This window comes from Coregonus lavaretus (genome assembly GCF_964263955.1).
Source record: "Coregonus lavaretus genome assembly, chromosome: 16".
In the NCBI taxonomy this organism is placed as follows: domain Eukaryota; kingdom Metazoa; phylum Chordata; class Actinopteri; order Salmoniformes; family Salmonidae; genus Coregonus; species Coregonus lavaretus.
This window is the reverse complement of record NC_140003.1, coordinates 37,941,130-37,967,182: the sequence shown is the minus strand read 5'-3', so window position 1 is coordinate 37,967,182 and position 26,053 is coordinate 37,941,130. Positions and strand designations below refer to the sequence as shown.

Below are 26,053 nucleotides of genomic sequence, written 5' to 3'. Positions count from 1 at the left end.
TATACAATGTGAACAAGAAGCTAATTTGCAAACAGAGGGCTTGTGTTTATGTTACGGCCCAAATTGTTTTGTTGGATGATACATCACAATAATCGATTGCAGACACACACACACACACGTACCCACGCACCCACCCACCCACGCACCCACCCACCCAAGCACACACACACAGTACTGGTTCTGGTTTCACTGGTGTTTACTGGTAGTAAACAGGGACTGAAGCTTGGGGTGTGACTCGTTTCAGGAAACTAGACTTATGTCGCACGTCACAGGAGAGGCATTTGAACATAAACATTACTTTTTTATCAAAATGCGTTTTTGGGGCAGAAATGCCTTCTGGAACATGTAAACTTTCAATGCCTTAAAAACAAACTTGTATGCCATCTGTAAATAGGAAGATTTTTATTATTTATTATGAGCCTAGTTGGTTTAGCCACGGAAAAAGACAGGAACCTTCCTGCTAGCCATGATTGGCTGAGATAATGGATGGGCTGGACATGCAGAGAGATGAGTTCGGATTGGTCTGCTATGTAGCACGCTTCTGTCTAACATGAGCTGCTCAGAATGTGTAGGTAATCCTTTCTAACGCGTCCATCCATGTTTACGGGTAAGAGAGTCTAGCTAGCTGCATTCTCAGATATTATACGTTTCTAATTATGTCAGAAAATAATTTAATAGCAAGTTAAATCGTACTGTTAGCTAGCTAGCTAATGTTAGCTGGCTGGCTGGCTCGCTAGCTAACGTTACGTGTGTGATCTGTGTAGTGATATTATTTTAATCTCAGAAATCCATTTGCATTGCTAGTAATGTTTTTTTTTTTTCAAGGGGGTAGATCATTTTAACATTGCAGATAGATTGTAACTTCCATCAATGTAATTGTCTGCATCACTTCCAATCCCCCATGTTTTTATATATATACATATATACATACATACACATACATATATACACATACATACACACATACATATACATATCCTTTAAAAAAAAAAAATCCCCTTTATTACTTCCCAACCCCACCACCCTTTCCCTAATTGGTGTAAACTAGTGAACAACAATGCTTAGGCCTCTACTTCCAGCTTATACTTACTATATACATTTTATGGACACAGTCAATTTGATAATAATTATATTTTGTTTGTTTTTTCTCCCGAACTTCTACTCTCAACCTCTCCGATCATTTTCATGATGTCCATCCGGTTTGCTTCTATATGCATATCTTTCTAACTGTGCTCTTTCACAAAAGCTCCCAACCTACAACCTACAGTGGGGAGAACAAGTATTTGATACACTGCCGATTTTGCAGGTTTTCCTACTTACAAAGCATGTAGAGGTCTATAATTTTTTATCACACTTCAATGGTGAGAGACGGAATCTAAAACAAAAATCCAGAAAATAACATTGTATGATTTTTAAGTAATTAATTTCCATTTTATTGCATGACAGAAGTATTTGATCACCTACCAACCAGTAAGAATTTCGGCTCTCACAGACCTGTTAGTTTTTCTTTAAGAAGCCCTCCTGTTCTCCACTCATTACCTGTATTAACTGCACCTGTTTGAACTCGTTACCTGTATAAAAGACACCTGTCCACACACTCAATCAAACAGACTCCAACCTCTCCACAATGGCCAAGACCAGAGAGCTGTGTAAGGACATCAGGGATAAAATTGTAGACCTGCACAAGGCTGGGATGGGCTACAGGGCAATAGGCAAGCAGCTTGGTGAGAAGGCAACAACTGTTGGCGCAATTATTAGAAAATGGAAGAAGTTCAAGATGACGGTCAATCACCCTCGGTCTTTGCCTCCATGCAAGATCTCACCTCGTTGAGCATCAATGATCATGAGGAAGGTGAGGGATCAGCCCAGAACTACACGGCAGGACCTGGTCAATGACCTAAAGAGAGCTGGGACCACAGTCTCAAAGAAAACCATTAGTAACACACTACGCCGTCATGGATTAAAATCCTGCAGCGCACGCAAGGTCCCCCTGCTCAAGCCAGCGCATGTCCAGGCCCGTCTGAAGTTTGCCAATGACCATCTGGATGATCCAGAGGAGGAATGGGAGAAGGTCATGTGGTCTGATGAGACAAAAATATAGCTTTTTGGTCTAAACTCCACTTGCCGTGTTTGGAGGAAGAAGAAGGATGAGTACAACCCCAAGAACACCATTCCAACCGTGAAGCATGGAGGTGGAAACATCATTCTTTGGGGATGCTTTTCTGCAAAGGGGACAGGACGACTGCACCGTATTGAGGGGAGGATGGATGGGGCCATGTATCGCGAGATCTTGGCCAACAACCTCCTTCCCTCAGTAAGAGCATTGAAGGTGGGTCGTGGCTGGGTCTTCCAGCATGACAACGACCCGAAACACACAGCCAGGGCAACTAAGGAGTGGCTCCGTAAGAAGCATCTCAAGGTCCTGGAGTGGCCTAGCCAGTCTCCAGACCTGAACCCAATAGAAAATCTTTGGAGGGAGCTGAAAGTCCGTATTGCCCAGCGACAGCCCCGAAACCTGAAGGATCTGGAGAAGGTCTGTATGGAGGAGTGTGTGCAAACCTGGTCAAGACCTACAGGAAACGTATGATCTCTGTAATTGCAAACAAAGGTTTCTGTACCAAATATTAAGTTCTGCTTTTCTGATGTATCAAATCCTTATGTCATGCAATAAAATGCAAATTAATTACTTAAAAATCATACAATGTGATTTTCTGGATTTTTGTTTTAGATTCCATCTCTCACAGTTGAAGTGTACCTATGATAAAAATTACAGACCTCTACATGCTTTGTAAGTAGGAAAACCTGCAAAATCGGCAGTGTATCAAATACTTATTCTCCCCACTGTACTTATTATTTATTATGGACACAGTATGCTCACATTATTAGTTATCTTGTTATTAGTTGTTGTTAGTTGTTATTAGTCCCATCCTTCAACTCCATTCAACACCTCCCATCTATCTCTTAACACCATCCATATAGGATTTCTATTTGCCATATATTTTTCAACTGTACTGTGATAAAATTCTGAACCTTTCTATTCTCATTGTTTCTACAGATTGTGAATTGAAAATAACAATTTTTGCTAAAAGTATTATTATATTATTGATCGATTGACTATGACTTTTCAGATCACCCAGTAATGCTATCTGCAAGGTTAGCTCCATGTCACGAACGTTATGAAAAGCGGACCAAGGCGCAGCGTGGTAAGCGTACATACTTTTATTGAAGTACACCACACGAACAAAACAACAAACGAAACGTGAAGTCCTGGGTTAAACACAAAACCATACGGAACAAGATCCCACAAAATAACAGTGCCAAACAGGCTGCCTAAGTATGGTCCCCAATCAGAGACAACAAGCAACAGCTTCCTCTGATTGGGAACCACCCTGGCCAACATAGATATACACAAACTAGAACACAAACCTAGAAAACTAAACAATGAAACCTACACACCCTGGCTCAACATATAATAGTCCCCAGAGCCAGGGCGTGACACTCCAGGTAAATATTGCAATCCTTTAGCCATTCCTGGACCTATGTCCAAAAACAAGCTACAAATGGACAGTACCAAAACAAATGATCTAATGATTCTGTCTCTTCGCAGCAAAATCTACAGAGCTGGGAAGATTGTATCCCCCATATAAATAACATTCTATTGGTAGCAAGAATTTTATATAATAATTTAAATTGAAAGATTCTAAGTTTTGAATCCGGTGTCATTATGCGTATCAGTTCATAAACACTATGCCATGGGATCGGTACATCAAAAATCTCTTCCCAACTATTTTGCAATCTATATGGGACGGCTGTCAATCCTTTGGTCCTTAAATGAAACTGGTATACTTTTTTATTTATCACAGTTTTTCTTAACCAATTATGTTCTTTAATGCAAGGCCGACAGACAAGTTCCTTACTTTCTCCCCCTTCCACTTTCCTCTTCCATTTTTGCGGTAAGGCTGCAATTATTTGGTTGTAATTTTGGGTAGAGCAGACATTTCCATGTTTTTGTTAGCTGCATGTGCGACATAACTCCACCAGTTCTACCGATGATATCATTTAAGAAGATTATACCTTTTTTAAACATTTTGTCCAAAAAATGTTTTTTTTTCAATTAGTATATTTGAGTTCAACCACAATATTTGTTGCATTATATGTTTTGTCGTTTCTGGAGGTTTAAATTGAAATTGCAACCAACTTTCTATGGCTTGTTTTAGAAATAGTGATATTTGGGAGATTATTTCCTTTTCAAATAACTGAAAGTGAGAGGTTGTAATCTGAATAAATGGAAAAAGGCCATTCTTGAACATTGGGTGAGACAATCTTACTAATTTGCTAGAGAACCAGTTCGGATTTAAGTATAACTTTTGTATGACTGAAGCTTTTAGTGATAGGTCTAATGCTTTAATATTTAATAATTTCTGTACTCCGAATTCATATTCATTATATAAATTGGCCCGTTTAATTTTGTCTGGCTTGCTGATCCAAATAAAATTGAATATTTTTTTCTCATATAATTTAAAAAACTGTTCGCTAGGCGTAGGCAAGACCATAAGCAAATAGGTAAACTGGGATAAAGAGTTAATCAGGGTGATTTTTCCACAAATTGACAGGTACCCACCTTTCCATGGTAACAAGATCTTATCTATTTTTGCTAACTTTCTATTAAAATGTATTGAAGTGAGATCATTTATTTCCTTTGGGATATGTATTCCAAGAATATCCACATCACCATCAGACCATTTTATTGGTAAACTACATGGTAATGTAAAAATTGTATTTTTTAGTGATCCAATACATAATATAGTACATTTGTCATAATTTGGTTGTAATCCAGAGTGGTTAGAAAATGTATCTAGATCCTCTATGAGGCTGTGGAGGGATTCTAGTTGTGGATTTAAAAGGAAACATTAATCATCAGCGTACAATGACACCTTTGTTTTTAAGCCCTGGATTTCTAATCCCCTGATATTATTGTTGGATCTGATTTTAATAGCTAACATCTCGATGGCCACAATAAATAGATATGCCGATAGTGGACAACCTTGATTCACTCCTCTTGACAGTTTAACATTTTCTGAGAAATAGCCATTATTTACTATTTTACACCTAGGGTTACTATACATGATTTTGATCCATTTTATAAGAGATTCTCCAAAACTGAAATGCTCCAGGCATTTATATATAAACCCCAGTCGTACTTTATCAAATGCCTTTTCGAAGTCTGCTATGAATAGCAGGCCTGGTTTCCCATATTTTCCATAGTGTTCTATTGTTTCCAATACTTGCCTTATATTATCTCCAATGTATCTTCCATGTAAAAAACCTGTCTGATTAGAATGAATAATATCCGACAATACCTTTTTAATTCTATGTGCTATACATTTTGCTAGAATTTTTGCAGCACAACATTGAAGTGTAAGGGGCCTCCAATTTTTTAAATGGACTGGATCTTTATATTTTCCACTTGTATCCTGTTTCAGTAATAATGAGATCAGACCTTCTTCTTGAGTGTCAGATAATCTACCATTTACATAGGAGTGGTTAAAACATGCTAATAACGGTCCTCTTAGTATATAAAAAAAGGTTTGGTATACCTCGACTGGTATGCCATCCAACCCTGGAGTTTTCCCGGACTTAAAGTCTTTAATTGCATCCAGAAGTTCCTCCTCTGTAATTTCACCTTCACATGAGTCTTTCTGTATGGCTGTTAATTTTACATTATCAATAGAGAAAAAATCTCTACAATTAGCTTCAGTTAGAGGAGATGGAGGCGACTGAAACGAAAACATATGCTTAAAGTATTTTGTTTCCTCCTTCAAAATATAATTTGGTGAATCATGGGTGACTCCATCAATTGTAACCAGTTTCATTAAATTATTTTTGGTAGCATTCCTATGTTGAAGATTAAAAAAGAATTTGGTGCATTTTCCCCCATTTTCCATCCAGTTTGCTTTATTTTTATAATATATTACACTTGATCTTTCTTGAATAAGTTTCTCAATTTCTTTTAGTTTTTCCTCTAATTTATTCTGAGCCTCTATGTTACAGTTTTTATTGCCATCTATCTGTTCTGTTAGACTTTCTATTTCCTTTGTTAGTATAAACCATTTTGACCTAAATTGCTTTTGTTTTCGAGATGAGTACTGAATTGCATGGCCTCTAAAGGCACATTTAAAGGCGTCCCATACAATAAGGGGATTTGCTGTACCTATGTTATGTCGGAAAAAGTCAGTTATAAATTCCTTTGTCATAGTTAAAAATAAATTATCATCCAATAGGCTTTGAATAAATTTCCAATATCCTCGCCCACGTGGAAATTCAGTAAGAGTAATGTATATGCCAATTATATGATGGTCCGAACGCATTCTGTCCCCTATCAACACTTTTTAAACTTTTGGTACCAACGAGAATGAGATAAGAAAGAAGTCAAGACGACTAGCTTGACTGAGTCTCCGCCATGTATATCTCACTAGATGGTCCTCTGTAGCTCAGCTGGTAGAGCACGGCGCTTGTAACGCCAAGGTAGTGGGTTCGATCCCCGGGACCACCCATACACAAAAAAAATGTATGCACGCATGACTGTAAGTCGCTTTGGATAAAAGCGTCTGCTAAATGGCATATTATATTATTATTATATTATTATCAGGGTATTTGAGCCTCCATATATCTACTAGTTCTAATGTATCCATGACATTCACGATTTCCTTAAGAGCATGTGGGTGATTGTTTGTGGTGTGATTTCCTTTACTGTCCATTGAGCTATTTAAAACGGTATTATAATCCCCCACCATAATAATATTGTCTTGAATTGCTTGCAGGGTTGATAATTTATTATATATATTGTCAAAGAAGTGTGGATCATCATTATTTGGTCCGTAAAGGTTAATGAGCCATATCTGTTTATGGTCCAATAACATATTTAAAATAATCCATCTACCTTGCGTATCTATTTGGACAATTTGCACATTCGAATCGAAATTACTATTAATTAATATAATCACCCCATTTGAGTTTCTTTGCCCATGGGAGAAGTATATTTGCTATTTTGGACCATCAGGCTTCTGATGTCATGTAGCCTGTCATTTTTGTGGTTATACTTTTTCATAACATTTACATTTACATAACGACAATAACAAGTTTGATGTCGGACAACAATAGAATGTTCATGATGTCACTGCGACAACTGTCTACAGACATGTCAAAAGATGTAGTATAAACAAGCCTTTAATCTTTGGCTGTTTAGTACACTACCGTACTCACTCTGTTTAGCACATGGCATCACATGTGAATCCTTAAAAAGATGGGTGGGGCTAAGGCTTAAGAGGGTGTGAACGATGTTGAATGGGTGTAGACAAAGAAGAGCTCTCCAGTAGGTACACCAAAACATTCAAGGGCCATTTTCTCAAAAGTGGGGTTACAAGTTGATCAACTTTCAAAGCAGAACTATTTTCCCATTGTTCCTCAACTGTAGTTATGATAAACCATTTTCTAACTCTGAGTCTCTACTTTTATCCAATGTAAAAAACACAATTTCAAATGTTGCTACTTAAGACTGAATCAAGCCGGTTAGTCACATATTTTACTTCATTGTGCTGTATGTGCATTTTGCAAACTAAAAAGTTAAGTTGAAATTGTGGAACATGCTTTTGAAAAAAGAAATATGTGTCACGATCGTCGTTAAGAGAGGAGGACCAAGGCGCAGCGTGATGAACGAACATGTTTATTTATCATTAGCGATAAACACGGACAGTAAACAAAAACAACAAACGATTCGTAACGTCCTAGGTAACATAGACCAACACGGAACAAGAACCCACCAACACAAAGGGAAAAACAGACAGTTTAAATATGGCTCCCAATCAGAGACAACCAGCCAACAGCTGACACTCGTTGCCTCTGATTGGGAGTCACTCAGGCCAACATAGAAATAAACAAACTAGAACTCCCAACATAGAAATACACCACATAGAAAGAACACACCCTGGCTCAACATATAGAGTCCCAGAGCCAGGGTGTTACAGTACCCCCCCCTAAAGGCGCGGACTGCGACCGCGCCTCAACTAGAGCAAAACAGGGGAGGGCTGGGTGGGCATTCCTCCTCGGCGGCGGTTCTGGCTCCGGCCTTGCCCACCACACTCCATTAAACCCCCCATAGCGCCCCTGGTCCGGTCTGGCCCCGCTGGCTGGAGCCGAACTGGACGTAGCAGGAGCGGTTAGCTTCAGCTCCGTAGTGGAGCAGTTGACCGGTACCTTACCAGGCACCGGTGACAAGGGCACGGGTTGTGCTGGACTGACGACGCGCACCCCTGGCTTGGTGCGGGGGGGTGGACCGGGCTGACGACTCGCACCCCTGGCTTGGTGCGTGGGGTAGGAACGGGCCGAACCGGGCTGACGACTCGCACCCCTGGCTTGGTGCGTGGAGTAGGAACGGGCCGGACCAGGCTGACGATGCGCACCCCTGGCTTGGTGCGTGGAGTAGGAACAGGCCGGACCGGGCTGGCGACGCACACCGTAGGCTTGGTGCGAGGAGCAGGGACAGGCCGGACCGGGCTGGCGACGCACACCGTAGGCTTGGTGCGTGGAGCAGGGACAGGCCGGACCGGGCTGGCGACGCACACCGTAGGCTTGGTGCGAGGAGCAGGGACAGGCCGGACCGGGCTGGCGACGCACACCGTAGGCTTGGTGCGAGGAGCAGGGACAGGCCGGACCGGGCTGGCGACGCACACCGTAGGCTTGGTGCGTGGAGCAGGGACAGGCCGGACCGGGCTGGCGACGCACACCGTAGGCTTGGTGCGAGGAGCAGGGACAGGCCGGACCGGGCTGGCGACGCACACCGTAGGCTTGGTGCGAGGAGCAGGGACAGGCCGGACCGGGCTGGCGACGCACACCGTAGGCTTGGTGCGTGGAGCAGGGACAGGCCGGACCGGGCTGGCGAGATGGATAGGAGACCTGGAGTGAAGAGCTGCCACAACCCGTCCTGGCTGAATGCCTACCTTCACACACTCTGTGTGAGGCATCAGCACAGGACGTACAGGGCTGTGTACCCGTACTGGCATAACAGCACGTGACACTGGCGCAGGATATCCGGGACCGAGGAGAGGCACTGGAGGCCACGAGCGCTGAGCCGGCACACTCCGTCCTGGCTGCATGCCCACCTTCGCACAACACGTGCGGGGTGCTCGCACAGGACGTACCGGACTATGCCGGACCACTCGTGGCACAGTACGCAGCTCCGCATACCCCGGAACCTGACCAGTCTCATGCTGCCATGCCTGAGTACGGGGAGTTGGCTCTGCTCTCCATCTAGGCTCCGCCAACCTGCCTTCTGGCCCCCCAAACCCGGTGGCCTCCTCTCCAAATCGCCCTGTGGCAGCCTCCTGCTGCCCAGCCGCCCATGCCGTGTGCCCCCCCAAAAAAATTTTTTGGGGTTGCCTCTCGTCCGTCCGACGATGACACTGCTGACGCCGCTGCTCCTCTCTCGCCAGGGCCTTAATCCTAGCCCATGGCCCTTTGCCCCCGAGCATGTCCTCCCAGGACCACGATTTGCCCACCTGGGCCATCGCCAACCTCTCCATCTCCTTTCCCGGCGCTTCCTCCCATGTCCAGTCTGCCTGCTCCTGGACACGCTGCTTGGTCCTTGTATGGTGGGTTCTTCTGTCACGATCGTCGTTAAGAGAGGAGGACCAAGGCGCAGCGTGATGAACGAACATGTTTATTTATCATTAGCGATAAACACGGACAGTAAACAAAAACAACAAACGACTCGTAACGTCCTAGGTAACATAGACCAACACGGAACAAGAACCCACCAACACAAAGGGAAAAACAGACAGTTTAAATATGGCTCCCAATCAGAGACAACCAGCCAACAGCTGACACTCGTTGCCTCTGATTGGGAGTCACTCAGGCCAACATAGAAATAAACAAACTAGAACTCCCAACATAGAAATACACCACATAGAAAGAACACACCCTGGCTCAACATATAGAGTCCCAGAGCCAGGGTGTTACAATATGCACACACTGCCAGCAGCCGCCAGAGACAAAGAGGTTGGCCAGAAATGAGGGGAAACTATGGTTTTGATAAATAGCCTCAGGCTTTGTGTGTTTTCTATCAAAACTGCATTTGTTTTGTTTCTCCCTTAATATTTCAGATCAAACAATGAGGAATTGGCTTTTGCTTTGGCTCCAAGGAGGGGGGTTTCCAGTGTATGAAATATTAGGAAACTTCAGACTGCGTTTATCCAACTCCAAAACAAGCAAACATTGTCCCAGTCACCTAACAACCTGGTCCAAACCCCAACCGTTTGGTCATTCTACACCAGGGACTATTAGGCTTATCTGAATTTCCAGTTTGAAATGACTGGATGTTTATAAATGGACAGAGTCATAACCCCAATCATCTACAGTGCCTTCAGAACGTTTTCATACCCCTTGACTTATTCCACAATTGTTGTGTTACAGCCTGAATTCCAAAAGTATTTAATAAAAAAAATCTCACCCATCTACACACAATAACCCATTTTATTGAAAATGAAATACAGAAATATCTCATTTACATAAGTCTTCACACCTTTAAGTCAATACTTTGTAGAAGCACCTTTGGCGGCGATTACAGCTTTGAGTCGTCTTGGGTATGTCTGTATCAGCTTTGCACATCTGGATTTGGGGATTTTCTCCCATTCTTTCTTGCAGATTTTCTCAAGTTCAATTAAGTTAGATGGGGACAGTGAACAGCAATCTTCAAGTCTTTCTACAGATTTTCAATGGGATTCAAGTTTGGGCTTTGGCTGGGCCAATCAATGACTTTCACATTCTTGTTCTGAAGCCATTCCACCATTGGCTGTATGCTCGGGGTCATAGTCCTGTTGGAATGTACATCTTTGCCCCAGTCCAAGGTATTTTGCACTCTGAAGCAGGTTCTCATCAAGGATTTGCCTGCATTTGGCTCCATTCATTGTTCCATCTATCCTTACCAGTCTCCCAGTCCCTGCTGCTGAAAAGCATACCCATAGCATGATACTGCCACCACCATGCTTCATAATAGAGATGGTAGACGGATGATGAGCTGTGCCTGGTTTTCTCCAGAATTAGCACTTTGCAAGCCAAAGTGTTAAATTTTTGTCTCAGACCACAGAATATTTTGTCTTATGATCTCAGAGTCTTTCACGTGCCTTTTTGCAAACTCCAGGCGTGCTGTCATGTGCCTTTTTCTCAGGAGTGGTTTCCGTCTAGCCACTCTCCCATAAAGCCCAGATTGGTGAAGTGCTGTTGAGACTGTTGTCCTTCTGGCAGGTTCTCCCATCTCAGCCAAGGAACTCTGTAGTTCAGTCAGAGTGGTCATTGGGTTCTTGGTCACCTCCCTGACCAAGGTCCTTCTTGCCCGGTTGCTCAGTTTGGTCGGATGGCCAGCTCTAGGCAGAGTCTGGGTAGTTCCATATTTTTTCCATTTCCAATGATGGAGACCACTGTGCTCTTGGAAACTTTCAACACTCTAGAAATGGTTTTACACCCTTCTCCATATATATCTTGGCGATCTACGGACAGTTCCTTGGTATAGTTTCTGCACTGACATGCACTGTCATCTGTGGGACCTTATATAGACAGGAGCGTTTCTTTCTAAATCATGTCCAAACAATTGAATTTACCACAGGTGGACACTACAAATCAAGTTGTAGTGACATCTTAAGGATGATCAAAGGAAATTGGATGCACCTGAGCTCAATTTGGAGTGTTATAGCAAAGGGTTGTGAATACTTATGTAAATGAGATATTTCTGTATTTCATTTTCAATACATTTGCAAAAGTTAGCAAAAATCTATTTCACCCATTATGAATGCAGCAAAATGTGGAATAAGTCAAGATGTATGAAAACTTTCTGAAGGAAAGTGTGGAAGCTGTTCACAGCCAAGCCACAAGAACAGATGAGACTAGAAAGGAATATTAGCCAACAATAACACAGATAAGGAAGGAAGAGGATTTTGTCATCGTCTTGGATACAGGCAGTGAGGATTAAGAATGACGGATGAACATCTTAAAGTTCAAACATCTTCAAAGTAACAGAATGTTTAAACTGACCAAAGCTTTTTCACGGTTACCACTGACTTACAGTTTGAGGACCATGTCATCTGATATTAATCTTCATAACAACAATGGAGGTCAAAGGTCAACAATGCAGATCACATGACCAGCTGGCAAGAGGAACCAGGAGCTCCGAATGCAGTGTGATCACCTCCGGTATTTTAGACACAGACACAGACACACACACACACACACACACACACACACACACACACACACACACACACACACACACACACACACACACACACAAACACAAACACCTAGGCCTGTACTGAGGGAAGAGGGCAGCAGACCTGTAGATAGCCATCTGTAATCATGGACCTGACCTTACCAGCACCCTGTTATTTGTAAAGAATAAATACTTCAGTTGAATGTACCAATTGACTCTATGACCTTGATGGACCACATGGATAGGGCATGCCTTTGACCACCAAGGGCCAGAATTACTAAGCATTTGCACTAGGTGAGAAGTTCACACCTATAGCAACAACATATTACTAAACAATTGTGTTACTATATATGTTACAACACAGGTATGAGAGAAACGTAATGTAAAATGTTTAGATAAAACGATTGAGATAGCTAATTGGCTCTTCATCTGAGAAAATGTAGTCCACATGTTGTGATAGGGACACAGTGTGTGCAGTGTGCTTCATACTCTGTTCCAGGTCTCAGCAGCTACGCTCATTTATTTAATCATGCAATAGATCAAAAAATCATACATTCTTTCATAAATGTCATCTGAATTTTATTAGAAAGTGATATCCAATGCACATTTCGCAAAAAGCTGCAGGATTCATCCAAGTGGTTACTAAGAGGGAGGATCAGTTAGATGTTTTGTTTTTATGGAGGAGAGCTCTGCCTATCACCATGTTATCATGGGGTTTACTACAACAGCTTTCTCTACTCGCACACTTCAACAAACATCATAGAAACTACACAATCCTAAAGTACAATCCTTTCTTGATCAGAGATGAAACTTCCACCTCATACTGATAGTGAATCACCACAAAAAGTGGACCAGGCAATCCATCAAACTCTGAAAACACAGCCAACACACTTGACAAGATACAATAAACTCTCCCACTCTGATCCCACTGTATTCCTCTAGGGCTGGATCATAGAACCTCCCTTGGACAGAAGACACTGAGCGGAAACATTAACTGGAGGTGACTTGGCTTCACGACGGCCATCTTGGCTCATCATTGGTGATGGATGGTCCTCTGGGAGAGGGAGTAGGTCATTAGGCTTGTCAGTGGTTGAGCTCAGTGGTCTCGCAGCAATGCAAATTCACTGTGTGTGTGTGCAGCTTTGGAATCATTGTCACATTGTTGATTTCAATCTTGCTCTCTTGCACAGCCAAAGGTCCTCTTGGCAGCTTGTTTTGTACGGTTAGTCTTTTGATTCCTCCTCCCTCATATCCTTTATCCTTCCTCTGTTTGAAGGGACATTGACTACTATGATCTCACTGTATGCACATACAGTGAGGGAAAAAAGTATTTGATCCCCTGCTGATTTTGTACGTTTGCCCACCGACAAAGAAATGATCAGTCTATCATTTTAATGGTACATTTATTTGAACAGTGAGAGACAGAATAACAACAAATAATTTCCAGAAAAACGCATGTCAAAAATGTTATAAATTGATTGGCATTTTAATGAGGGAAATAAGTATTTGACCCCCTCTTAATCAGAAAGATTTCTGTCTCCCAGTTGTCTTTTATACAGGTAACGAGCTGAGATTAGGAGCACACTCTTAAAGGGAGTGCTCCTAATCTCAGTTTGTTACCTATATAAAAGACACCTGTCCACAGAAGCAATCAATCAATCAGATTCCAAACTCTTCACCATGGCCAAGACCAAAGAGCTCTCCAAGGATGTCAGGGACAAGATTGTAGACCTACACAAGGCTGGAATAGGTTACAAGACCATCGCCAAGCAGCTTGGTGAGAAGGTAACAACAGTTGGTGCGATTATTCGCAAATGGAAGAAACACAAAATAACTGTCAATCTCCCAAGGCCTGGGGCTCCATGCAAGATCTCACCTCGTGGAGTTGCAATGATCATGAGAACGGTGAGGAATCAGCCCAGAACTACACAGGAGGATCTTGTCAATGATCTCAAGGCAGCTGGGGCCATAGTCACCAAGAAAATAATTGGTAAAACACTACGCCGTGAAGGACTGAAATCCTGCAGCGCCCGCAAGGTCCCCCTTGCCAATGAACATCTGAATGATTCAGAGGAGAACTGGGTGAAAGTGTTGTGGTCAGATGAGACCAAAATGGAGCTCTTTGGCATCAACTCAACTCGCCGTGTTTGGAGGAGGAGGAATGCTGCCTGTGACCCCAAGAACACCATCCCCACCGTCAAACATGGAGGTGGAAACATTATGCTTTGGGGGTATTTTTCTGCTGAGGGGACAGGACAACTTCACCGCATCAAAGGGACGATGGACGGGGCCATGTACCGTCAAATCTTGGGTGAGAACCTCCTTCCCTCAGCCAGGGCATTGAAAATGGGTCGTGGATGGGTATTCCAGCATGACAATGACCCAAAACACACGGACGGCCAAGGCAAATAAGGAGTGGCTCAAGAAGAAGCACAGTAAGGTCCTGGAGTGGCCTAGCCAGTCTCCAGACCTTAATCCCATAGAAAATCTGTGGAGGGAGCTGAAGGTTCGAGTTGCCAAACGTCAGGCTCGAAACCTTAATGACTTGGAGAAGATCTGCAAAGAGGAGTGGGACAAAATCCCTCCTGAGATGTGTGCAAACCTGGTGGTCAACTACAAGAAACGTGTGACCTCTGTGATTACCAACAATGGTTTTGCCACCAAGTACTAAATCATGTTTGGAGAGAAGTCAAATACTTATTTCCACATTAAAATGCAAATAAATTAATATCATTTCTGACATGCATTTTTCTGGATTTTGTTGTTGTTATTCTGTCTCTCACTGTTCAAATAAACCTACCATTAAAATTATAGACTGATCATTTCTTTGTCAGTGGGCAAACGTACGAAATCAGCAGGGGATCAAATACTTTTTTCCCACACTGTACAGTACATAAAACACACACACACATTCACACACTACTGGAAAGGTTTTGTGTGTTTGGGGCTGTGTGGCTCTAGTCTAGTTGAATACTGTGGTGCTCTGTGGCTCTAGTCTAGTTGAATACTGTGGTGCTCTGTGGCTCTAGCCTAGTTGAAGACTGTGGTGCTCTGTGGCTCTAGTCTAGTTGAAGACTGTGGTGCTCTGTGGCTCTAGCCTAGTTGAAGACTGTGGTGCTCTGTGGCTCTAGCCTAGTTGAAGACTGTGGTGCTCTGTGGCTCTAGTCTAGTTGAAGACTGTGGTGCTCTGTGGCTCTAGTCTAGTTGAATACTGTGGGGCTCTGTGGCTCTAATCTAGTTGAAGAATGTGGGGCTCTGTGGCTCTAATCTAGTCGACGACTGTGGTGCTATGTGACTCTAATCTAGTTGAAGACTTTGGGAGTCTGTGGCTGTAGTCTAGTTGAAGACTGTGGTGCTCAGTGACTCTAATATAATTGAAAACTCTGGGGCTCTGTGGCACTACTCCAGCTGAATACTGTGGTGCTCTGTGGCTGTAGTCTAGCTGAAGACTGTGGTGCTCTGTGGCTGTAGTCTAGTTGAATAATGTGGAGCTCTGTGGCTCTAGTCTAGTTGAATACTGTGGTGCTGTGTGGCTCTAGTCTAGTTGAATACTGTGGTGCTCTGTGGCTCTAGTCTAGTGTAATACTGTGGTGTCCTGTGGCTCTAGTCTAGTTGAATACTATGGTGCTCTGTGGTTCTAGTCTAGTTGAATACTGTGGTGCTCTGTTGCTCTAGTCTAGTTGAAGACTGAGGTGCTCTGTGGTTCTAGTCTAGTTGAAGACTGTGGTGCTCTGTGGCTCTAGTTATTTGAAGACTGTGGTGCTCTGTGGCTCTTGTCTAGTTGAAGACTGTGGTGCTCTGTGGCTCTAGTCTAGTGGAATAATGTGGTGCTCTGTGGCTCTAGTCTAGTCGAAGACTGTGGTGCTCTGTGGCTCTAGTATATTTGAAGACTGTGGTGCTCTGTGGCTCTAGTCTAGTTGAAGACTGTGGTGCTCTGTGGCTCTAGTCTAGTTGAAGACTGTGGTGCTCTGTGGCTCTTGTCTAGTTGAAGACTGTGGTGCTCTGTGGCTCTAGTATAGTGGAATACTGTGGTTCTCTATGGCTCTAGTCTAGTTGAATACTGTGGTGCTCTGTGGCTCTAATCTAGTCGACGACTGTGGTGCTATGTGACTCTAATCTAGTTGAAGACTTTGGGAGTCTGTGGCTGTAGTCTAGTTGAAGACTGTGGTGCTCAGTGACTCTAATATAATTGAAAACTCTGGGGCTCTGTGGCACTACTCCAGCTGAATACTGTGGTGCTCTGTGGCTGTAGTCTAGCTGAAGACTGTGGTGCTCTGTGGCTGTAGTCTAGTTGAATAATGTGGAGCTCTGTGGCTCTAGTCTAGTTGAGTACTGTGGAGCTCTGTGGCTCTAGTCTAGTTGAATAATGTTGTGCTGTGTGGCTCTAGTCTAGTTGAATACTGTGGTGCTCTGTGGCTCTAGTCTAGTGTAATACTGTGGTGCTCTGTGGCTCTAGTCTAGTTGAATACTATGGTGCTCTGTGGTTCTAGTCTAGTTGAATACTGTGGTGCTGTTTGGCTCTAGTCTAGTTGAATACTGTGGTGCTCTGTGGCTCTAGTCTAGTGTAATACTGTGGTGCTCTGTGGCTCTAGTCTAGTTGAATACTATGGTGCTCTGTGGTTCTAGTCTAGTTGAATACTGTGGTGCTCTGTTGCTCTAGTCTAGTTGAAGACTGAGGTGCTCTGTGGTTCTAGTCTAGTTGAAGACTGTGGTGCTCTGTGGCTCTAGTTATTTGAAGACTGTGGTGCTCTGTGGCTCTTGTCTAGTTGAAGACTGTGGTGCTCTGTGGCTCTAGTCTAGTGGAATAATGTGGTGCTCTGTGGCTCTAGTCTAGTTGAAGACTGTGGTGCTCTGTGGCTCTAGTCTAGTTGAAGACTCTGGTGCTCTGTGGCTCTAGCTATTTGAAGACTGTGGTGCTCTGTGGCTCTTGTCTAGTTGAAGACTTTGGGGCTCTGTGGCTGTAGTCTAGTTGAAGACTGTGGTGCTCTGTGACTCTAATCTAATTGAAAACTGTGGGGCTCTATGGCACTAGTCCAGCTGAATACTGTGGTGCTCTGTGGCTGTAGTCTAGTGTAAGACTGTGGTGCTCTGTGGCTCTAGTCTAGTGTAATACTGTGGTGCTCTGTGGCTCTAGTCTAGTTGAATACTGTGGTGCTCTGTTGCTCTAGTCTAGTTGAAGACTGTGGTGCTCTGTGGTTCTAGTCTAGTTGAAGACTGTGGTGCTCTGTGGCTCTAGTTATTTGAAGACTGTGGTGCTCTGTGGCTCTTGTCTAGTTGAAGACTGTGGTGCTCTGTGGCTCTAGTCTAGTGGAATAATGTGGTGCTCTGTGGCTCTAGTCTAGTCGAAGACTGTGGTGCTCTGTGGCTCTAGTATATTTGAAGACTGTGGTGCTCTGTGGCTCTAGTCTAGTTGAAGACTGTGGTGCTCTGTTGCTCTAGTCTAGTTGAAGACTGTGGTGCTCTGTGGCTCTTGTCTAGTTGAAGACTGTGGTGCTCTGTGGCTCTAGTATAGTGGAATACTGTGGTTCTCTATGGCTCTAGTCTAGTTGAATACTGTGGTGCTCTGTGGCTCTAGTCTAGTTGAATACTTTGGTGCTCTGTAACTCAAATCTAGTTGAAGAATGTGGTGGTCTGTGGCTCTAGTCTAGTTGAAGACTGTGGTGCTCTGTGGCTCTAGTCTAGTTGAAGACTGTGGTGCTCTGTGGCTCTAGTCTAGTTGAAGACTCTGGTGCTCTGTGGCTCTAGCTATTTGAAGACTGTGGTGCTCTGTGGCTCTTGTCTAGTTGAAGACTTTGGGGTTCTGTGGCTGTAGTCTAGTTGAAGACTGTGGTGCTCTGTGACTCTAATCTAATTGAAAACTGTGGGGCTCTATGGCACTAGTCCAGCTGAATACTGTGGTGCTCTGTGGCTGTAGTCTAGTGTAAGACTGTGGTGCTCTGTGGCTCTAGTCTAGTGTAATACTGTGGTGCTCTGTGGCTCTAGTCTAGTTGAATACTGTTGTGCTCTGTGGCTCTAGTCTAGTTGAAGACTGTGGTGCTCTGTGGCTCTAGTCTAGTTGAAGAATGTGGTGCTCTGTTGCTCTAGTTATTTGAAGACTGTGGTGCTCTGTGGCTCTTGTCTAGTTGAAGACTTTGGGGCTCTGTAACTCAAATCTAGTTGAAGAATGTGGTGGTCTGTGGCTCTAGTCTAGTTGAATACTGTGGTGCTCTGTGGCTCTAGTCTAGTTGAAGACTGTGGTGCTCTGTGGCTCTAGTCTAGTTGAAGACTCTGGTGCTCTGTGGCTCTAGCTATTTGAAGACTGTGGTGCTCTGTGGCTCTTGTCTAGTTGAAGACTTTGGGGCTCTGTGGCTGTAGTCTAGTTGAAGACTGTGGTGCTCTGTGACTCTAATCTAATTGAAAACTGTGGGGCTCTATGGCACTAGTCCAGCTGAATACTGTGGTGCTCTGTGGCTGTAGTCTAGTGTAAGACTGTGGTGCTCTGTGGCTCTAGTCTAGTGTAATACTGTGGTGCTCTGTGGCTCTAGTCTAGTTGAATACTGTGGTGCTCTGTTGCTCTAGTCTAGTTGAAGACTGTGGTGCTCTGTGGTTCTAGTCTAGTTGAAGACTGTGGTGCTCTGTGGCTCTAGTTATTTGAAGACTGTGGTGCTCTGTGGCTCTTGTCTAGTTGAAGACTGTGGTGCTCTGTGGCTCTAGTCTAGTGGAATAATGTGGTGCTCTGTGGCTCTAGTCTAGTCGAAGACTGTGGTGCTCTGTGGCTCTAGTATATTTGAAGACTGTGGTGCTCTGTGGCTCTAGTCTAGTTGAAGACTGTGGTGCTCTGTTGCTCTAGTCTAGTTGAAGACTGTGGTGCTCTGTGGCTCTTGTCTAGTTGAAGACTGTGGTGCTCTGTGGCTCTAGTATAGTGGAATACTGTGGTTCTCTATGGCTCTAGTCTAGTTGAATACTGTGGTGCTCTGTGGCTCTAGTCTAGTTGAATACTTTGGTGCTCTGTAACTCAAATCTAGTTGAAGAATGTGGTGGTCTGTGGCTCTAGTCTAGTTGAATACTGTGGTGCTCTGTGGCTCTAGTCTAGTTGAAGACTGTGGTGCTCTGTGGCTCTAGTCTAGTTGAAGACTCTGGTGCTCTGTGGCTCTAGCTATTTGAAGACTGTGGTGCTCTGTGGCTCTTGTCTAGTTGAAGACTTTGGGGTTCTGTGGCTGTAGTCTAGTTGAAGACTGTGGTGCTCTGTGACTCTAATCTAATTGAAAACTGTGGGGCTCTATGGCACTAGTCCAGCTGAATACTGTGGTGCTCTGTGGCTGTAGTCTAGTGTAAGACTGTGGTGCTCTGTGGCTCTAGTCTAGTGTAATACTGTGGTGCTCTGTGGCTCTAGTCTAGTTGAATACTGTTGTGCTCTGTGGCTCTAGTCTAGTTGAAGACTGTGGTGCTCTGTGGCTCTAGTCTAGTTGAAGACTGTGGTGCTCTGTTGCTCTAGTTATTTGAAGACTGTGGTGCTCTGTGGCTCTTGTCTAGTTGAAGACTTTGGGGCTCTGTGGCTGTAGTCTAGTTGAAGACTGTGGTGCTCTGTGACTCTAATCTATTTGAAAACTGTGGAGCTCTATGGCACTAGTCCAGCTGAATACTGTGGTGCTCTGTGGCTGTAGTCTAGTTGAAGACTGTGGTGCTCTGTGGCTCTAGTCTAGTGTAATACTGTGGTGCTCTGTGGCTCTAGTCTAGTTGAATACTGTGGTGCTCTGTGGCTCTAGTCTAGTTGAAGACTGTGGTGGTCTGTGGCTCTAGTCTAGTCGAAGACTGTGGTGCTCTGTGGCTCTAGTATATTTGAAGACTGTGGTGCTCTGTGGCTCTAGTCTAGTTGAAGACTGTGGTGCTCTGTTGCTCTAGTCTAGTTGAAGACTGTGGTGCTCTGTGGCTCTTGTCTAGTTGAAGACTGTGGTGCTCTGTGGCTCTAGTATAGTGGAATACTGTGGTTCTCTATGGCTCTAGTCTAGTTGAATACTGTGGTGCTCTGTGGCTCTAGTCTAGTTGAATACTTTGGTGCTCTGTAACTCAAATCTAGTTGAAGAATGTGGTGGTCTGTGGCTCTAGTCTAGTTGAATACTGTGGTGCTCTAGTCTAGTTGAAGACTGTGGTGCTCTGTGGCTCTAGTCTAGTTGAAGACTCTGGTGCTCTGTGGCTCTAGCTATTTGAAGACTGTGGTGCTCTGTGGCTCTTGTCTAGTTGAAGACTTTGGGGTTCTGTGGCTGTAGTCTAGTTGAAGACTGTGGTGCTCTGTGACTCTAATCTAATTGAAAACTGTGGGGCTCTATGGCACTAGTCCAGCTGAATACTGTGGTGCTCTGTGGCTGTAGTCTAGTGTAAGACTGTGGTGCTCTGTGGCTCTAGTCTAGTGTAATACTGTGGTGCTCTGTGGCTCTAGTCTAGTTGAATACTGTTGTGCTCTGTGGCTCTAGTCTAGTTGAAGACTGTGGTGCTCTGTGGCTCTAGTCTAGTTGAAGACTGTGGTGCTCTGTTGCTCTAGTTATTTGAAGACTGTGGTGCTCTGTGGCTCTTGTCTAGTTGAAGACTTTGGGGCTCTGTGGCTGTAGTCTAGTTGAAGACTGTGGTGCTCTGTGACTCTAATCTATTTGAAAACTGTGGGGCTCTATGGCACTAGTCCAGCTGAATACTGTGGTGCTCTGTGGCTGTAGTCTAGTTGAAGACTGTGGTGCTCTGTGGCTCTAGTCTAGTGTAATACTGTGGTGCTCTGTGGCTCTAGTCTAGTTGAATACTGTGGTGCTCTGTGGCTCTAGTCTAGTTGAAGACTGTGGTGGTCTGTGGCTCTAGTCTAGTTGAAGACTGTGGTGCTCTGTGGCTCTAGTTATTTGAAGACTGTGGTGCTCTGTGGCTCTAGTCTAGTTGAATATTGTGGGGCTCTGTGGCTCTAATCTAGTTGAAGAATGTGGGGCTCTGTGGCTCTAATCTAGTCGACGACTGTGGTGCTATGTGACTCTAATCTAGTTGAAGACTTTGGGAGTCTGTGGCTGTAGTCTAGTTGAAGACTGTGGTGCTCAGTGACTCTAATATAATTGAAAACTCTGGGGCTCTGTGGCACTACTCCAGCTGAATACTGTGGTGCTCTGTGGCTGTAGTCTAGCTGAAGACTGTGGTGCTCTGTGGCTGCAGTCTAGTTGAATAATGTGGAGCTCTGTGGCTCTAGTCTAGTTGAATACTGTGGTGCTCTGTGGCTCTAGTCTAGTTGAATACTGTGATGCTATGTGGCTCTAGTCTAGTGTAATACTGTGGTGCTCTGTGGCTCTAGTCTAGTTGAATACTATGGTGCTCTGTGGTTCTAGTCTAGTTGAATACTGTGGTGCTCTGTTGCTCTAGTCTAGTTGAAGACTGTGGTGCTCTGTGGTTCTAGTCTAGTTGAAGACTGTGGTGCTCTGTGGCTCTAGTTATTTGAAGACTGTGGTGCTCTGTGGCTCTTGTCTAGTTGAAGACTGTGGTGCTCTGTGGCTCTAGTCTAGTGGAATAATGTGGTGCTCTGTGGCTCTAGTCTAGTCGAAGACTGTGGTGCTCTGTGGCTCTAGTATATTTGAAGACTGTGGTGCTCTGTGGCTCTAGTCTAGTTGAAGACTGTGGTGCTCTGTGGCTCTAGTCTAGTTGAAGACTGTGGTGCTCTGTGGCTCTTGTCTAGTTGAAGACTGTGGTGCTCTGTGGCTCTAGTATAGTGGAATACTGTGGTTTTCTATGGCTCTAGTCTAGTTGAATACTGTGGTGCTCTGTGGCTCTAGTCTAGTTGAAAAAATTTGGTGCTCTGTAACTCAAATCTAGTTGAAGAATGTGGTGGTCTGTGGCTCTAGTCTAGTTGAATACTGTGGTGCTCTGTGGCTCTAGTCTAGTTGAAGACTGTGGTGCTCTGTGGCTCTAGTCTAGTTGAAGACTCTGGTGCTCTGTGGCTCTAGTTATTTGAAGACTCTGGTGCTCTGTGGCTCTTGTCTAGTGTAAGACTGTGGTGCTCTGTGGCTCTAGTCTAGTGTAATACTGTGGTGCTCTGTGGCTCTAGTCTAGTTGAATAATGTTGTGCTCTGTGGCTCTAGTCTAGTTGAAGACTGTGGTGCTCTGTGGCTCTAGTCTAGTGTAATACTGTGGTGCTCTGTGGCTCTAGTCTAGTTGAAAACTATGGTGCTCTGTGGCTCTAGTCTAGTTGAAGACTGTGGGCTCTGTGGCTCTAGTCTAGTGTAATACTGTGGTGCTCTGTGGCTCTAATCTAGTTGAAGAATGTGGTGCTCTGTGGCTCTAGTCTAGTTGAATACTGTGGTGCTCTGTGGCTCTAGTCTAGTTGAAGACTGTGGTGCTCTGTGGCTCTAGTCTAGTTGAAGACTGTGGTGCTCTGTGGCTCTAGTTATTTGAAGACTGTGGTGCTCTTTGGCTCTTGTCTAGTTGAAGACTTTGGGGCTCTGTGGCTGTAGTCTAGTTGAAGACTGTGGTTATCTGTGACTCTAATCTAATTGAAAACTGTGGGGCTCTATGGCACTAGTCCAGCTGAATACTGTGGTGCTCAGTGGCTGTAGTCTAGTTGAAGACTGTGGTGCTCTGTGGCTCTAGTCTAGTGTAATACTGTGGTGCTCTGTGGCTCTAGTCTAGTTGAAAACTATGGTGTTCTGTGGCTCTAGTCTAGTTGAAGACTGTGGTGCTCTGTGGCTCTAGTCTAGTGTAATACTGTGGTGCTCTGTGACTCTAATCTAGTTGAAGAATGTGGTGCTCTGTGGCTCTAGTCTAGTTGAATACTGTGGTGCTCTGTGGCTCTAGTCTAGTTGAAGACTGTGGTGCTCTGTGGCTCTAGTCTAGTTGAAAACTGTGGGGCTCTGTGGCTCTAATCTAGTTGAAGACTGTGGGCCTCTGTGACTCTAATCTAGTCGACGACTGTGGTGCTATGTGACTCTAATCTAGTTGAAGACTGTGGGAGTCTGTGGCTGTGGTCTAGTTGAAGACTTTGGGGCTCTGTGGCTGTAGTCTAGTTGAAGACTGTGGTGCTCTGTGACTCTAATCTAATTGAAAACTCTGGGGCTCTATGGCACTAGTCCAGCTGAATACTGTGGTGCTCTGTGGCTGTAGTCTAGTTGAAGACTGTGGTGCTCTGTTGCTGTAGTCTAGTTGAATAATGTTGTGCTCTGTGGCTCTAGTCTAGTTGAAGAATGTGGTGCTCTGTGGCTCTAGTCTAGTTGAAGACTGTGGTGCTCTGTGGCTCTAGTTATTTGAAGACTGTGGTGCTCTGTGGCTCTTGTCTAGTTGAAGACTTTGGGGCTCTGTGGCTGTAGTCTAGTTGAAGACTGTGGTGCTCTGTGACTCTAATCTAATTGAAAACTGTGGGGCTCTATGGCACTAGTCCAGCTGAATACTGTGGTGCTCTGTGGCTGTAGTCTAGTTGAAGACTGTGGTGCTCTGTGGCTCTAGTCTAGTGTAATACTGTGGTGCTCTGTGGCTCTAGTCTAGTTGAATACTGTGGTGCTCTGTGGCTCTAGTCTAGTTGAAGACTGTGGTGCTCGGTTGCTCTAGTCTAGTTGAAGACTGTGGTGCTCTGTGGCTCTAGTTATTTGAAGACTGTGGTGCTCTGTGGCTCTTGTCTAGTTGAAGACTTTGGGGCTCTGTGGCTGTAGTCTAGTTGAAGACTGTGGTGATCTGTGACTCTAATCTAATTGAAAACTGTGGGGCTCTATGGCTCTAATCTAGTTGAAGACTGTGGGCCTCTGTGACTCTAATCTAGTCGACGACTGTGGTGCTATGTGACTCTAATCTAGTTGAAGACTGTGGGAGTCTGTGGCTGTGGTCTAGTTGAAGACTTTGGGGCTCTGTGGCTGTAGTCTAGTTGAAGACTGTGGTGCTCTGTGGCTGTAGCCTTGTTGAATAATGTGGAGCTCTGTGGCTCTAGTCTAGTTGAATACTGTTGTGCTCTGTGGCTCTAGTCTAGTTGAAGACTGTGGTGCTCTGTGGCTCTAGTCTAGTTGAAGACTGTGGTGCTCTGTGGCTCTAGTTAATTGAAGACTGTGGTGCTCTGTGGCTCTTGTCTAGTTGAAGACTTTGGGGCTCTGTGGCTGTAGTCTAGTTGAAGACTGTGGTGCTCTGTGACTCTAATCTAATTGAAAACTGTGGGGCTCTATGGCACTAGTCCAGCTGAATACTGTGGTGCTCTGTGGCTGTAGTCTAGTTGAAGACTGTGGTGCTCTGTGGCTCTAGTCTAGTGTAATACTGTGGTGCTCTGTGGCTCTAGTCTAGTTGAATACTGTGGTGCTCTGTGGCTCTAGTCTAGTTGAAAACTATGGTGCTCTGTGGCTCTAGTCTAGTTGAAGACTGTGGTGCTCTGTGGCTCTAGTCTAGTGTAATACTGTGGTGCTCTGTGGCTCTAATCTAGTTGAAGAATGTGGTGCTCTGTGGCTCTAGTCTAGTTGAATACTGTGGTGCTCTGTGGCTCTAGTCTAGTTGAATAATGTTGTGCTCTGTGGCTCTAGTCTAGTTGAAAACTGTGGGGCTCTGTGGCTCTAATCTAGTTGAAGACTGTGGGCCTCTGTGACTCTAATCTAGTCGACGACTGTGGTGCTATGTGACTCTAATCTAGTTGAAGACTGTGGGAGTCTGTGGCTGTGGTCTAGTTGAAGACTTTGGGGCTCTGTGGCTGTAGTCTAGTTGATGACTGTGGTGCTCTGTGGCTCTAGTCTAGTTGAAGACTGTGATGCTCTGTGGCTCTAGTCTAGTTGAAGACTGTGGTGCTCTGTGGCTCTAGTTATTTGAAGACTGTGGTGCTCTGTGGCTCTTGTCTAGTTGAAGACTTTGGGGCTCTGTGGCTGTAGTCTAGTTGAAGACTGTGGTGATCTGTGACTCTAATCTAATTGAAAACTGTGGGGCTCTATGGCACTAGTCCAGCTGAATACTGTGGTGCTCTGTGGCTGTAGTCTAGTTGAATACTGTGGTGCTCTGTGGCTCTAGTCTAGTGTAATACTGTGGTGCTCTGTGGCTCTAGTCTAGTTGAAATCTATGGTGCTCTGTGGCTCTAGTCTAGTTGAAGACTGTGGTGCTCTGTGGCTCTAGTCTAGTGTAATACTGTGGTGCTCTGTGGCTCTAATCAAGTTGAAGAATGTGGTGCTCTGTGGCTCTAGTCTAGTTGAATACTGTGGTGCTCTGTGGCTCTAGTCTAGTTGAAGACTGTGGTGCTATGTGGCTCTAGTCTAGTTGAAAACTGTGGGGCTCTGTGGCTCTAATCTAGTTGAAGACTGTGGGCCTCTGTGACTCTAATCTAGTCGACGACTGTGGTGCTATGTGACTCTAATCTAGTTGAAGACTGTGGGAGTCTGTGGCTGTGGTCTAGTTGAAGACTTTGGGGCTCTGTGGCTGTAGTCTTGTTGAAGACTGTGGTGCTCTGTGACTCTAATCTAATTAAAACTCTGGGCCTCTGTTGCACTAGTCCAGCTGAATACTGTGGTGCTCTGTGGCTGTAGTCTAGTTGAAGACTGTGGTGCTCTCTAGTTGAATAATGTGGAGCTCTGTGGCTCTAGTCTAGTTGAATACTGTGGTGCCCTGTGGCTCTAGTCTAGTTGAAGACTGTGGTGCTTTGTGGCTCTAGTCTAGTGTAATACTGTGGAGCTCTGTGGCTCTTGTCTAGTTGAATACTGTGGTGCTCTGTGGCTCTAGTCTAGTTGAAGACTGTGGTGCTCTGTGGCTCTAGTCTAGTTGAAGACTGTGGTGCTCTGTGGCTCTAGTTATTTGAAGACTGTGGTGCTCTGTGGCTCTTGTCTAGTTGAAGACTTTGGGGCTCTGTGGCTG

The 26,053-nt window shown here is 44.6% G+C and overlaps 1 protein-coding gene across 1 annotated transcript in view; it reads right to left on the bottom strand.

The window, feature by feature from the left end:
• The window catches only part of LOC311143491 (target of Nesh-SH3-like), a gene marked incomplete at its 5' end in the record, with an annotated part of 72,248 nt that overhangs the window by 31,004 nt on the left and 15,191 nt on the right, over window positions 1-26,053 (bottom strand). The window lies entirely within an intron of this gene.